At 40.3% G+C, this 16,435-nt stretch overlaps 1 protein-coding gene across 1 annotated transcript in view; it reads left to right on the top strand.

Annotated features, from left to right (window-relative positions):
* LOC145989466 (kinesin-like protein KIF12) overlaps positions 1-16,435 on the top strand; it is a 314,209-nt gene that overhangs the window by 32,392 nt on the left and 265,382 nt on the right. The gene's annotated exons all lie outside the window — the stretch shown is intronic.

Here is a 16,435-nt window from a genome sequence, read left to right as displayed (position 1 = left end):
TCTGAAAGACTGTATTTGAAGAAACAAAGAAATTCTGTGCAGGATTGTTGACACAAGGTGTTGTGTAAAATTTTAGCTCAGACAATGTGATTTCCCCTCTATCGGTAAATACATTGTCGCCAGACGGACTATTGTTAAAAAAAAAACAAAGGGTACAAAGTTTTGTGCTCTGTATTGGACATTTTGTCAGGGAAGCAATTTGCACGCCATGGAATTGAAAGTGACTTAACAGCAAGTGATATTGTTCAATTCAAGTACGCTCCTCTTGTGTCGGTGGAAGTCGAGAGAGTTTTCCATGTACAAGGCTCTCTTCTCCGACAACCGACAATCATTCTCTTTTGAAGATTTTCATATGATTTTGGTTGTGTACTGCAACTCGGTACTTAAAGTGTAAAAGATGACAAAAAGTGAACTTTCTTACTTGTACTACCACCATACGCAATGAACATGTGATAGATACTGTAACGTTGATTTGTAATTTGAATTTCTTTTGGTAGTTTACGCATTTGTTTTACAGACCTTTCAGAATTTTTAGGTCATCTTTCTAAGTTTATAGGACATTTTCTTACATGTATTAGGTCATAAATGCATTTTTTAAAGAGCCGGCCCCTGTGGCGGAGTTGTTAGCACATCGCGCTGCGACGACAGGGGTCCCGGGTTCGAATCCTGGCCTGGGTATGGATATTTGTGACTGTCCATTCATCAAATTTTATCATATCATCACTCATCCCCATCTTCGCAAATTAGCTAAAAGTTGCACAAAAAGCGAAGTGAAATAAAGCAAATCAAATAAAAATAAATGAAATGCTCGCTACTCTAAAGGGTGTTATGTGTGTTGTCTAACTCCAAGGCGCAAAGTGGCAACCGTGCATGGGTCGTAAAATTGCTTGATACGAAAATGGCGTCTTCGGTTAGTAACGTTTGTGGTTAAAGTGCTACGAAAATAAGATTTTTTATAGGTTCGTTGCTGCAATTACCGGAAAACCATTGACGGATAGTCGCACTGAACATTCTCGGTAAGGTTAGGTTACGTTAGGGAAACAGTTAAAATTTGGGGTCGTAAAACTACTTATGTACGGGTTGCTCCACACAACTTTGGCTCCGTGGTCATCTAACCCACCGTCGATTTTGCAAGGATTTTTTATTTTTTTTATGAAGATTACGTGTTACTTACTAAGTGTGAAGAAAGAAATTATGGAGCGCAGAAAGTAATTTTCGGAGTTCTACGTGCTACGAAACTTACATTTTTTAAAAAAATATTTATATTCCTTACCAAGGTATCTATAGAGACAGGCGGGTAGCCGGAGCGGAGAGAAGCGGAGGCGTTGCCGCGATAGCGGTTGAAGGCGGCAGGTTAATCACCCCAGGGGCGGAGCTCGGAATCGGCGGGAAATTTTGACAGCAATTTTCATGACATTCTTTGGGGTACAGCCATGAAAAACCGACTTCCCCATACATCGATCTCTACGGGTGCTTCGAAGTTCGCATAAAATTTGGCGGTCAGGTGTATAAATTGCAAAATAAGCGAAATTGAATGGTGTGCGATCGGCACGATTGCTCATTATTAACAAAATTTTCCGGTAAATAATGAGCAATCGCGCCGATCGCAGATCGCTCAATTTCGCTTATTTTGCAATTTCTAGACGTGACCGCCAAATTTTAACTTCGAATTCGTGATTAGGAGGCCTCAATTAGTAAGTATGCCAAATATTACGAAAATCGGGGAGAGGTCCGGTATTGTAAATTCGCTCCCACAATTGATAAGTACGAACCATACAAAACACAAAATATCCGATTTTAATGTGTCTCCGATATAACGAACTGTTACCGATAATATTCATTAGTAATATTCATTAGATGACCACTGTCATCTTCTATCTTCATAAACTTATGCACGTTGAGATAATTTCTCTACTCTGACCGTGAATCACTTTGCATTCTCCAATATTTTTTCCAGTTTTAACCCCAGCTTCCGTTGAATAAAAACACACAAGTCAACAATCACCTTACTAGTGATAAAAGGAATTGCCCCCCTCTCTTCCTGGAGAGGAAGAGGGGGAGAGGATGACTCTTTCGCCGAGGGGGCTTAAAAAAGGGGGGTTTCACTGAAAAAAAGAATCCTCTGTCATTCTTTTCCTTGAATTATCACCTTCTCAAACTGTCACTTTCAAAAAATAAACCAAATGCAAGTACCGAACACTCCTAGCAATAAGCTCCGAGTCAGATTATGGATGTAGGTAATTGTTTTAGATTGTTAGCAACTCTGCTCTCAGTGGAACTCTCGCATCGTCGCGCTGACAGCAGGCTTCTGCGCAGCTGAAGGTCAGAGCTCAAGCTAAACCGAATGGCCTGTATAGATCGACCACAAGAAAAAAAACCTTGGACGAAAAGTCCCCGCGCAGCTTTCCCTTCTTCCGTTCGCCTCGGGCCATAAGGGAGCATTGTCCACTCTCCTTCTCCCCTCGTCGCGGGAGTACGGTGCACAGGAGTCGCGGATGTGCGCAGGTTGTTTTGTTTGTGATTCCACTATACCAGCTTTAAAACTCTCAGTTTGCAAGATAGTTGACCGAGGACTTGAAGCTGCCCCTGTTTGGGTGTTACTCCCTGCCATCAACAGTCGTAAATTACATTGGCCGCTAAGTGGAAAAGAGAAGCGGATGTGGACTTGACCAACTCTCTCCATCCGGGGCCCGGCGGTCTCTTCGGCAGGGATTCCAGAACCTCGTCGAGTCAGTAATTCGCCCCCCAGACCTTAAGAAGGAACGAACTAGAAGGCCTGCAAGTTGATTCTTCCGATATTATAGCCAACCTCTTTGGCAGAGTGGTTAGCACAGCGCGCTTCGACGCCAGGGGTTCGAATACAGGCTTGGGCATGGATGTTCTTTACGAGTGTTCTTTCATCATACCATCACTCATCCTCATTGTCGCGATTAACCAAAAAAGCAGAAAAGCGACGATAAATAAATCAAATCAAATTCTGAGATGATAGGAAATAAGTATGGGAAAATGTAAATAATAATAAGAAAGAGGTATTTTGCAACTGTAATGCTCTGGGCCAGCACTGTTTGCCAGAATCTATACCATACAATATGCGACGTTTTGTCAAAAATTCCGTGTGGAAGTTGGCAACCTGCATTTTCACTCTATTAATTATCGGGTGAATAAATTGGATAAAATTTAAGATTTGGGTTGGGTAACGAAAATGGTTCGGGCCAACTTCACAGGGATTGCGAAGAATACAATGTCTACATTTGCTGTAGATATTTGCTCACATGTTGGATCGTTAAAATGTACTTTTTTTTAAAACTTTGTAAACTAGATCACGCATCCCAACCACGCAAGATGGAAACACTAATCGTACATTTCCGACCATAATCGATCTTATCTTCAAGGTCGTGCCTTATTAGCTATGCAGATTGGTTTAAAGACTTAGCCAGTGTTGCCAGCTGCACGAGGAGGTTACTGAATGTAAATATTTGAAATTGTTTCAACACATGTTAAAAGTTACAGTATTTACCCCTACACAGTATTTTAGAAACACGCCAAACAGGAAACAATTCCACGTCAACTCCCATTCTTAGCCACTTGCCTACGTGTTTTGACCAATGTTATTGCACGTTTATGATAAATAATAATTCTCATTAATATATCAACATGATAATGCATACAAAAGTGTACAATTAAACTTCAGTTTGTTCGTTTAAAAACAAAATACAGGGCGTTTAAATAATAATACTTTATAACCGGTAATTCACTCAATTTTTATTAAATTTTGTAAATATAACTGATTTCAAATAATGACTGAAACGAATCTACGGTTTGAGGACAGAGAAAATTTATTATTCACTTCTCATGTAATACAGTGCTTTTTACGGGCAACTCCGGATCGCATTGGCATCATATTTCTAAATTTTGTACAGTTATTGAGTAACAGTGCACGTATGACATAATTTTTTGAAAAAAATAATAATTAATAGACCCGTTTTTGAGAAAATGGCTACCAAAATTATCTTTACACCACCTCAATTTTTTAATTTTTTTTTTTTAAAAAAAATTTATACCCTGTCATAGACATTTTATATTTCGTGTGAAAGAGGTCTTCAAGACCTTTCCAACGCCGTCTGAATCCCTTCTATAGGTGTCCCGATTGCTGAAATATTGCAATTTAAAATTTACAAGATGTTGCAAAATAAATTGTCAAAATCTCACAGTTTGAAACACTGTAATTTCGGAAACACAAAAGCTAGGGATCTGCAACTCTGCATATTTTCCTTCCTCATGTGGCCCTTTTAGTATGCCAAATTTCAAACGAATCAAAATATGGGAAGTTTTAAAGTGCCTCTTCATTGGTTAATTTCACATGCAGTGGCCCATAAAGAGTCTGTTGAGTGGATAAAACTTTTTTGAGAGAAAACTTTGGAATGTCAAGAAAGTTTTCTCTAAAAAAAAGTTTTAAAATAAGGAGAGAAAAAAAAGATCGGGCCATTCATTCAAATGTTAGAGGCTGAAAACGGCTTCTGCAGTCATTTTCCAATATGGCGGCTCAAATTATATTACGTCTATGCAAGTGTTTAAATTGTACAATTTCGTTTTAATCCCCAGACTGGCTATAGGATTAATTTGTGATCTCGATGAAATTCCTACAACTTTAAATTCGTAAGGGTCAGCTAATGGTAACTGTTTAAAATAAAATTTATAGTAACCGAGCTATTCGGAATATATCATATTCTTCACTCGGGAACATAATAATAATTATAAATTATTATGATAATTTAACAAAGAACAATATTTTTAGTTACTTTCTTCAGTGAACAAGTTGTATCAGCTTACATGCATACTTGCTTTTATCAAGATAATATTTTCTCTTGCTTCTTGTGAACCAGACTTGATTTTCCTCTGCCCTGCCATCTATGGACATAAAACTGAAGTCGAAAATCAAAATTGTGTTTTTTATCCATATACAATAGTAATGGGTCCAGAGCGGTCACAACCTCCATTTTACAAAGCAAAAAACAACTTTATTGGTACACAAAATTTACATCATTTCCGTGCTTTAATTTTCTTTGTTGAATATATGACGTCAAATTAAGAAAGTTACATTTTAAGAGAGAGAGAGAGGTAAAGCTAAGAATGATAAGAATAAATCTTTGGGGTCCACGGGCAGTCACTTATGAGCCACTACGAAGACCTTTCCACCCATGTGCCTGCGAACTGAGGCCATTCTCGAATTTTTTCCTCCATTATAAGCTCCTTTCCAGTCTTACGGTGGACGCTCTTTATGCTGGCAATGGAAGTGGGGGCGGGGAAGCGACCAATCCAGCGCGATGAGAATTGCAGCAGCCTGTAGAACGATGTGCACGTAGTAGTTCCTTCCCTCGTCGTCGTAACACTCGGCGCCACCGCTGTTGACTGGTTGGTCTGCTGCGTATTACCCGCTCCCAACTGTCCTTGTCAGCATGTAGAGCGCCCGCCGCAAGAAGAGACCTATAGTACATTTGCTGATGTGGTAAGCATGCACAGAGGTATTGAATTTTCATTTGCCGATAAATTCCTGTAAGCTTCAGGCTAACAGAGAAACCACTCCTCTTCACTTGTGCAACTGTGTATAGGAGGTGCCATCTTTAAAATAAAGCTCACTTGATTATACCCTGTCCAAGCTAACTGTGGAGCAAGGCAGCGCATAGCGTCAGAGAAGCGAGGGAAATCGAGTGGTCAGAGCGATGCAGTGCACGCTGCTGGGAAGGCAGTCGCTTTCCCTCACCCCACACAATTCCGTTCCTCTCACGTGTTCATTAGTGGAGCTGTCCCCCGTCACTACTTGCGCAGACACTTGTTTTCGTTTGCCTACTCTACAGTTAGCCGTTACAGAGCATAGTGTTGTAGCCTTGAGGTCGTTTTGTAAATATCAGTTTATACATGTCAATTTGAGCTGTATACAGTCTGCCCTACAATTTTTATTGAACTTTTAAGGTTTTCATTTCATAGAAGCGATAGAGAAAGAAGGAAATGCAGACACATACACACACAGAGAGAGAGAGACATTGTGTGTGAGAGAGAGAGAGAGAGAGAGAGAGCTTGATACACTTGATACAAGAAGGCCAAGACGAGGATTGAATGGCAATAGAGAAATGAACCTGAAGGTTTTAGCAAGAATAGCAAGAGTCAATCTGGTAGTCTAATCTAAGAGTAGACCCTAATAAAAAATATTATTATCATTATATCCTTGAAGGAACACGTTTACTCGAAACACTAAAGGTTTTAAGAAAATACTTGTATTTGAGTTAATCATAAAAAGATCGCTTGTATGTAAACCAAGTGACATCATCGCTTGCCTGACCTCGCTTCTTTAACCATGTAGCCACCACATTGTATCCTGTGAATAGAAACTAACATTGTTGTTACATACTATTGTCATCAATAGTGTATATTATAATATTTATGTATTTGATGTCGACGACAGCCACAAAACCTATTTGCAGTACATGTTATTTTTCCAAAGGGCTTTTTACATCCCTTGTTTTAATTGTATTTAAGTCAGATTTTTAGATAAGGGAATATTTTCCCGCATACAATGAAGGGTGCGAAATGGTCTAAAAGCACCCAAAAAATTTACTTCATTCATTCATTTATATATACTATCTTATGCATTCAATAAAACTCAATACATTTTATAGTGGGTGTTGAGAAACTTTTCAATCACCCTGTAGATTATGATAATTTTATGTTTGTGTTATTCCGTATTAAAATTTTATCAACAATCAGATTCACTCTGAAAAAAACTTCTGTCGGTATTAGGTTTTCGCCCGCTTTAGACGAAAGCATTTTTCTTAACATTTATGCCATGACCAAAATGCTATTTCCGTAGCATACCCAATCAGAAGCGACCTCTTGGTCAGGTGTGCAGTTGTAATGGCGGCCGAGTAAGATGTAAACAACGTATCACTTCAAATTTTTAAAAGCCGATAACTATTGAACCGAGAGGAATAACGTTTCATATGAAACGGTATTAGGTACAAAACAATGGCGCTGCTTAAATACATACTTTACAACGTTTACTGTACATGCATGGAAGAATATTTTAGTTTTTTAATTGTAAAACCCGTGCACTCACCATAGATGGTGTAACTCGAAGCAACTTTCGTGCTGTGTGTATTATACATTGTAATCGCAAAAGCTTGCCGAAATGTTACATGAAACACTTCCGTGTAAAGTTCTATGTGCTATAAGATTTTTGGAAGCATTTATCCTAGCAAAAATGTTAAAGGAAATACTTCCGTCTAAACAGGGCCTAAGACTTGTTTCGTTTCTCTGCCATTACAGTTTTCGCTCTCGGAACCTTTCTGGTTTTTCCACCGCAGAAAACAAAAGTGGGACAAGGAAGAATCGAAGCTCCTCCCTTGTTCTAATCTCTTTTGGCTTGTCTCCTGCGCCGTTCCTGCATCTTTCAGGAACCCATTCATTATCCAGAGAGTCCCGCATGCGACGGCTGGGCTCATTTGCATAGGAGAAGGCGGAACTTTCGGCCGACCCAAGAACCGCTCGCTAGGAGTCACGAACCGGCGATGTTCACGAAAATAGAAATTCAAATGACCTTCCACCTCTTATCAGAGGGAAATTGCTCTCCGGTTCATCCTAGACGAGACCTAATTTGTAGGCTACGAGTCGTTGAACCTGCACCCCGGAATCAAAACACATGCATTAATATTCTACAATAGCCAACGCAGTCATGTAAATACAGGGTGTCCCAATAAAATGTATACACACTTTGAATGATTATAACGTCAGTGTTTATAAAGATACAGTTCGTTTTCAAAACTTAAGATAAAATACAGACATGGATAATTTTTCCATCTCAATGTCTGTTTTCAAACTGATGACCGTTGTGGTCCAGGAACTACACTGTAAATGCCAAGTAATGTAATCGGAAACTTCAAGAAACATTTCCTTCTTTTATGTTATTTGAACCAATAAAATTGCTTGGTTTTAGAATTATTAAAACTTTCAACTTGCAGCTTTCTTAAACACTGTTATGAATAAAGAGGGGGAAAGAGTTAAATAGGGAGAATGAAGGAGACAGAAAGAAGGATAGAGAGAGGAAAGAAGGAGAGAAGAAGAAATTTATAGAGAGAGAGAGAAAGAGGGAAAGAGAGAGGAAGAGTTAAAAGAGGGAAAGAGGGAGAGAAAGAGTTAAAGGCAGAAAGAAGAAGAGAAAGAGTTAAAAGAGTTGAAAGAGGGAGAGAAAGAGTTAAAGGCGGAAAGAAGAAGAGAAAGAGTTAAAAGAGGGAAAGAGGGAGAGAAATAGTTAAAGGCGGAAAGAAGAAGAGAAAGAGTTAAAAGAGGGAAAGAGGGAGAGAAAGAGTTAAAGGCGGAAAGAAGAAGAGAAAGAGTTGAAAGAGGGAGAGAAATAGTTAAAGGCGGAAAGAAGAAGAGAAAGAGTTGAAAGAGGGAGAGAAATAGTTAAAGGCGGAAAGAAGAAGAGAAAGGGTTAAAAGAGGGAAAGAGGGAGAGAAAGAGTTAAAGGCGGAAAGAAGAAGAGAAAGAGTTAAAAGGGGGTAAGAGGGAGAGAAAGAGTTAAAGGCGGAAAGAAGAAGAGAAAGAGTTGAAAGAGGGAGAGAAAGAGTTAAAGGCGGAAAGAAGAAGAGAAAGAGTTGAAAGAGGGAGAGAAAGAGTTAAAGGCGGAAAGAAGAAGAGAAAGAGTTGAAAGAGGGAGAGAAATAGTTAAAGGCGGAAAGTAGAAGAGAAAGAGTTAAAAGAGGGAAAGAGGGAGAGAAAGAGTTAAAGGCGGAAAGAAGAAGAGAAAGAGTTGAAAGGGATAGAAAGAGTTAAAAGAGGGAAAGAGGGAGAGAAAGAGTTAAAGGCGGAAAGAAGAAGAGAAAGAGTTAAAAGGGGGTAAGAGGGAGAGAAAGAGTTAAAGGCGGAAAGAAGAAGAGAAAGAGTTGAAAGAGGGAGAGAAATAGTTAAAGGCGGAAAGTAGAAGAGAAAGAGTTAAAAGAGGGAAAGAGGGAGAGAAAGAGTTAAAGGCGGAAAGAAGAAGAGAAAGAGTTGAAAGAGGGAGAGAAATAATTAAAGGCGGAAAGTAGAAGAGAAAGAGTTAAAAGAGGGAAAGAGGGAGAGAAAGAGTTAAAGGCGGAAAGAAGAAGAGAAAGAGTTGAAGAGGGAGAGAAAGAGTTAAAGGCGGAAAGAAGAAGAGAAACAGTTGAAAGAGGGAGAGAAATAGTTAAAGGCGGAAAGAAGAAGAGAAAGAGTTAAAAGAGGGAAAGAGGGAGAGAAAGAGTTAAAGGCGGAAAGAAGAAGAGAAAGAGTTGAAAGAGGGAGAGAAATAGTTAAAGGCGGAAAGTAGAAGAGAAAGAGTTAAAAGAGGGAAAGAGGGAGAGAAAGAGTTAAAGGCGGAAAGAAGAAGAGAAAGAGTTGAAAGAGGGAGAGAAAGAGTTAAAGGCGGAAAGAAGAAGAGAAAGAGTTGAAAGAGGGAGAGAAATAGTTAAAGGCGGAAAGAAGAAGAGAAAGAGTTAAAAGAGGGAAAGAGGGAGAGAAAGAGTTAATGGCGGAAAGAAGAAGAGAAAGAGTTAAAAGAGGGAAAGAGGGAGAGAAAGGGTTAACGAGATTAAGAGTTAGGGGAAGAGGGAAAAGATTTAGGAGGGAAAAGTGAAAAGAGAGGAGGAATGAGTTAAAGATGGAGAATGAGAAGGAAAAAGGGAATAAAAGATCTAGGGTGACCATAATAATTTGGCCCAAAAACTGCACATTACAAGATGATCAGTTTACCCCCTCCCCTCCTGAAAAATCGGTTAGGCCTAATTATAAAATTATTGTTATAATTAAAGTATCATTATTATTATTATTTGAAATATGATCTCCCGTTGTCAAAAGGTGTTAATTATTATAATATCGGTGTGACTTACACAGTATTTCTGGTCCCCTCTCATCAACCTTTGATGTTAGCCCTACGCTGAAGCCGAGGAGTGCCAGAAGTATTTATCAGAATAATCAGTCTTCTTGAGAGCAGCTTTATTTTTCACCAACCGTTTATAAATCTCCCCGAAGACCTTACCCCACACATGTGACACACAATGCGAGATTTGTCATAATTTAGTTGGTGTCTTGTTGCATTTCCGTATTGAAACTGCGCGTGCGTTTCGTGGCCATGCTTATTCACTGCTCTGCTCTACAAATAACGGAACACACACAAAACAAAACAATATATCTTTTTAGCATGAAATGTCTCTCAAATTTAGACTTGGTTTTCAAGATAAGTCCTAGACTTTTATAAAACGGGACAAATGGTGGCTTTCTAATAATATCGACGGGACGACCGGGACACGCCTCTGAAACGGGACTGTCCCGGTCAAAACGGGACTTATGGTCACCCTAGGAAAAAAGGGATAGGATGAAAGAAATGGAAAGAGAGAGAGCGCGTCCAACAGGGAGGGAGAGAGAGAGAGAGAGAGAAAGAGAGATGGAAAAGAGTTAAAAAGCAGAATAAGAAAGAGAGAGAGAGAGGGACGGATAATAAGAGAGAGAGAGGGACGGATAATAAGAGAAAGAGATGGAAAAGAGTTAAAAAGGAGAATATGAAAGAGAGAGAGAGAGAGAAAGAGAGAGAGAGAGGGACGGAGAATAAGAGAGCGAGAGAGAGAGAGGGGGGGACGGAGAATAAGAGACATAGAGAGGGACGGATAATAAGAGAGAGAGGAGGGGGCGGAGAATAGGAAAGAGAGAGGGACGAATAATAAGAGAGAGAGGGACGGAGAATGAGAGAGAGAGAGAGGGGGACGGAGAATGAGAGAGAGAGGGGGGGACGGAGAATAAGCGAGAGAGGGACGGAGAATAAGAGAGGGAGGGACGGAGAATGAGAGAGAGAGAGAGAGGGGCGGAGAATGAGAGAGAGAGGGGGGGAGGGAGGGACGGAGAATGAGAGAGAGAGAGAGAGAGAGAGAGACGGGAATAAAAAAGGTACAGATAATGAGAGATTGAAGGGCAAAGAGTTAAAAAGGGAGAATGAAGGAGAAAAAGAGAGAAAAGAGAAAGGGTCAGCGAAAGAGGGAGAAGAAAATCGAGCAAAAGAAGGGGTCTCGCTAGCCATGACCACGGAATCAGGGTCTCTCCACTTCATCCATTCGTGTTCCCATCCTAACAAAATTTCCTTTCGTCGCCAATATTTCGATCCTGTCCAGCGCTGTGGACAAGACCAGAAAAACAATTTTGATACATGGAACGTTTGACATGCTGACTCGTTTTAATCTATTGTCCATTAAAAAAAAGGCTCCCACAGTTATTAATCAATGTCACGTGACTACAGAGGGAACAGGGATTGGATTCGATACAATCCTCCGTCAAATTGTTGTTCATAGAAGTATAACATACTTCGGAAATAATTGTAAAGCGAGTTGCAATTCTCAAAGACCAGCACTGCAATTAATCTATCCATGAAAAAAGGGTTGCCAAAATGATTTCCGTTTGCCATTTTTCTTGCTGTCTCTTCTTTGCCTTCCTGGTGTCTTTTCAAAGTGTCTTAGAGATGGATGTGTTTTTGAAGGAACGTGTCCTCTTTCCCACTGCTCAGAAAAATAGCTCTTCCTGAAATATTTCTCAAGCAACTCTTTGAATTCTCCTCTACAATGCAGAGTGTGGGATATCTGTACAATTAGGTCGCAGGATGTCTCTTCACGATGCAAGAGGGCTCGGACAAGAGCATTGAACAAGTTTATTGAATGAAAGTGACGTCATATCTTGCAATACAGTCAGTGACGGACTGGAACTAATGTTCTGTGCTAGCCTATCTGTTAATCCAACCCACAGTCAAAACATCGTGTATTCCCGTCTCGCCTAACGGTTTATAAAAGCAAGAAAATACGATTCATGACAAGTCAGCTATTTTAGGCGAATTGGGAATTGAAATATTGTCTCTACAGGGTGAGGCAAAAGTCTAGCACCACCCATTCAATTTGAAAACTGCTTGACGGAAGACGATGGAACTTCGGAAATTAGTAATGGGGGTGGGGCACACCAGATGGGGCTAGTATGCATCATGGCGGCCATCTTGAAAGCCGCCATTTTGGAATTACCTTCAGATTTTCAAATGGGAAGGTGGTCATGTGGCACATTATTTAGATGCGAGTTTTCTCAGAATTAAGAATATGCAGTTATTTTTCTCGTAACTTTATTTGGTGAGGATATTTTGACAGTTGAAGTTCACATTTGGCGTCCTACAAGATATACTCCGTTTCCCGTTCTGTGCCACACAAAATGCAAGACGTTTCCGCGAGTCCTCGTGGACACGCAATAACACTGCAGGGTCCACAGAGTTACACCCTTGATAAATCTGGTGCTGGAAGATGTCTGAGATAATTTATTTTGTCTTGATACACCATGGCTTTAAGATGGCCCCAAAGGTAAAAGTCAAGGGGTGGTTAAAATGTTTTTGCTGGATTTTTACCTCACCCCGTAGATTTCGGTCATGGGCGATGATGAACACCACGCTCCGGAAGCCTTCACTTCCCCTCCCTAGTTACCCATAGATTAGAGGCTGGGCGGGCCACAGGGCTGCTTTATGCAGGAACATTGTCCTGAATGTTTGCATCCAAAACTTCCATGGGACTTTGACGCCCTATAGATCGATGAGGAATTTTATAATAGAGGACTTCCGAGAAAAATGGGCCTTATACTATATCCCGGGAATCTGTGGAGCATGTTCGCGCATAACGGTAGAGAAGGTGAGAAAGCGAGTGCCCATGAACGGAGCGAAGCAGTACACAATGCTGCAAACATCTGGTAGTAGCTTTTCCCCCTCGATGCAATCCCGTTCCCTCTCAGATGTTCGTTGGTCGGCCGTTTCTAATTGTTGTTGTTGGTTTAGGTTCACTTTAGGCACAAGTAGGCTAATCGGGACTGGACTTACAGTTTGAAGTGGGAGGCAATGTGCCTCCACCGGGCATCCGACCTGGAACTCCCTGATTACAAGGCGACAACGTTACCGCTATCTCGAGCCGTCTCGAGTCGCTACTTGCGCAGAGTTTTGTTTTCATTCGATTGGTCCAGAGATTCCCGGGACAGAGTATACGTCAGAGGCGTGTCGTGAACGCATGCGTCAATTGTGGGAAAAAAGGACAGCTTGCTTTGCGACGACATTCATGAGCATTTCTACATTCTAATTTCTTCATATATGAAAAGTATTTATTTTACACGAGAGCGCTGAACTAAGCTTATATTACATTTCTTGGATCTGAAGTGACGCATGCGTCAATTGTAGGAAAAGAATTATTACTTTCTTTCACTTCAGATCCAAGAAATGTAATATAAGCTTAGTTCAGCGCTCTCGTGTAAAGAAATACTTTTCCTATATGAAGAAATTAGAATGTAGAAATGCTCATGAATGTCGTCGCAGAGCAAGCTTTCCTTTTTCCCACATTGACGCATGCGTTCACGAGCGCATCTGGTAGAGTCCAGCACAAATATTTCTGCCGTGCGATGCGCGACACAACTCAAGAAGCAGTGTTGCTAATGGAGCAGATAGAAAAATCGCTGCAGTGCGCCGATGCACAGCTGTTACGTACAACAAGAAAATTAGAGAATTCAGGTCTATCTAACGTTGAGTTTTAAACGTCATTCATTATACCAGGACTAGGATTAATATGTACTAACATGTGGCTTTGTATGTAGCTACATACATATGGACTAAAAATTTACAAAATATGAACTAACACATACGTAAAATTACCAAAAATGCTGCAAAGAAGACTCTTTCATACGATTCCTTATTTGAGTGATTTCAAACAAAATAAAAAAAATAGATTATTTTTCATTGCATTAATGCACTGGTGGCGTTCTAACTGTTCACTCCCAAAACCCGTATACACTGGTACGGAACTGCAACGGCAGATAATAGCATGACAACGTGTTAAACCGCGACAATTGGACCACAACACTCCTTTTCAAGCAGTATTATTATTTCCTCTCTGTGATCGGTGACAGTCGGTTGCCTTTGTTGTACATTTACAAACGATGCCGGCTTCCACAACAATAACAAGTACATATACTGCCACTAGACGATAAGCTGCGCGGATTTTTCTTTTGCTATGAACCAGGGCCGGCGCTAGTCATTTTGCCTCCCTGGATGGTGGCGGCAGATGCCGCTCCATTTCGACCCCCCCCCCCCGTTACGCAGCAACGGGAAATTGTAAATCAATATATTCCTAAGTAAAACATCAAAATATAAAATAAATAATGAGACATCTTATGCTATTTCAATACTACTAAGCGCAAAAAAATATCTCGCTCGACCACAGTTTTCAATAGGCTTATTTTTTCTTCTCTTCAAATTTTGCCGCTCTGGGCGGTGGCACGGTTCGCCCTCCCCTTCCGCCGGCCCTGCTATGAACTTGGTCACCCATCAAAGCATGGCAATTTTAACACAGAAAACAATATGCATCGCATTAAGCAGCAAAAATGACAGCCTCCTCTATGCAATTTCTACAAGAACACGTGCCGGAGCCAAGAGTTGAAATACTGTTGGAGCCACATAATTTATTTATTTTGAACAATTCCACAATTATGAAATATGAACAATTTGTGAATTAAACCTGTTGAAATATGTAAAATTAAGTATATTTTCCTTAGATATGTAAAAGTAAGTATTTATTAAAGTTAGAAATATGGAAAATTATTGACAATAAAATGTACCTTAAATCACTACAAACATTACTATTCGCAAAGATATCACAAAATTTCAGCGATATTTCGTCAAACTAAAAGTATGTATTTACCTATAAATCCTAGCCCTGATTATAATCAGTAGATAACATTGAACACAGCTATGGGTTCGGTAAATTGTCTACAGTTCAGAAGCACCCGCACACAACGTCAAACCGGTCAAATACTAAGTATGAGATAAAAATATGGTGCTTCCAATCCAACAAAACTCACCGTCACTTTACCTGCCTTTCCCCTTCCGTGACAGAAATAGTGCTTCATTATTACAGTTGGCACCACTAGTCACTAGCTAGCCAAAGAACATGCACTGCATAAAAGAAGCAACCACTACGCCATGCTATATTGCCATATTACCGTCCCTGCCGAACGGTGTGAACTGCAAGCTGCAAGCTGGAACGCTATTCAATTGTTTTCAATGATGTTTGCGCGAGTGTGTCCAGGAATGGAATGACAATATGGCAACAATAGCGAAGGTTGGCGACCAGGGTAGAACACGTGATGCTAAGAGAGAGGGATACGAAACGAAAATTGGTATCTACGCAACGGCAAAGACATGTGTGTTATACTCTACGTACAATTTTTTAAATGAAATTGATGTTCTGTTCCAACCCAAATATTATGGGATATAATTAAGACGCCGAAGAGGTTTTCATTAAAACCATGATACTGCCCCAATCGGGACAGAACATTCAATTTAAATTCGGATCCAAACCCCTGTATGTCATGCGCATACATTCCAGTACAGCAAGGTCATCAGTGTTGGCTCTCATTTATTTAGTTTCAATATACTTTATTTTTTATTTATTTTTTCTATAACTATTTTCTACCATCTCAAACGAATGAACTTGTAGTCCTCCCAGTCATTTCGTTTCCGAGATGACAACACTTAGCACCATCTTGTGACGATTTGGCAAAAATTTGTGTATTTCGCCCAACACTCCGGACCCAGAAGAAGCAAGAAATGAAAACTGGACTCTGTTGACCTTGAACTATTCAAGAACACGATATCTTTACCCCCAGTCAGCATGGACTGAAATGCAATCGCAGTACCATCAGTAAAGTTTGCTTGTGTAGCTACCGTAGTGTTGTCTACCTACTATGATTAACAGAATAATTGCATTTTATGCATGAGCGTGATCGTTTGAAAAATCTTTTGCAAACATTGAAAGCTAAGGACGTTTTTAGCTCGAAATGACATGAGTTTCAAAAGACAAAGAAGTACCTTTCACCTTCAAATTGCCACTTATTAAAGATGGTTTTCAAGGTACAAAGACCTTACATACTTGAATTTCTTAATTTTTCTGGGGCTGATTCCCCAAGGATCAATATCACCGCACGCCACTGACTCCACCGCCTTTATTACAAGGCGACGACTTTACCACAAAGCCAACGTGGAGTCCTGGGTCGTGGGTTAAAATACTGGATATGATATGGATGTTTGTGTTCTTGAAGTTGAGAAACCATAGGCAAAAGTAAGACAAAGTTGGTTGACCAACAGAAAACATAGTTTTCGAACGATGGTCGAACCTAAAATTTTCACGTAACTCTTCATGAAAATAGCACACTTGGAGTTCCCGCTTAGCCTCATGGTGAGCACCCTGGCCTTTGGTACAAACGGTTTGGAGTTCCCGCTTAGCCTCATGGCAAGCACCCTGGCCTTTAGAGCAAACGGTCTGGAGTTCCCGCTTAGCCTCATGGTGAGCACCCTGGCCTTTGGTGCAATCTGTCT

The sequence above is a fragment of the Lepisma saccharinum genome, chromosome 6, assembly GCF_977018435.1.
Source record: "Lepisma saccharinum chromosome 6, izLepSacc3.1, whole genome shotgun sequence".
Lineage (NCBI taxonomy): Eukaryota > Metazoa > Arthropoda > Insecta > Zygentoma > Lepismatidae > Lepisma > Lepisma saccharinum.
This window is presented reverse-complemented; position numbering and strand designations above follow the sequence as displayed.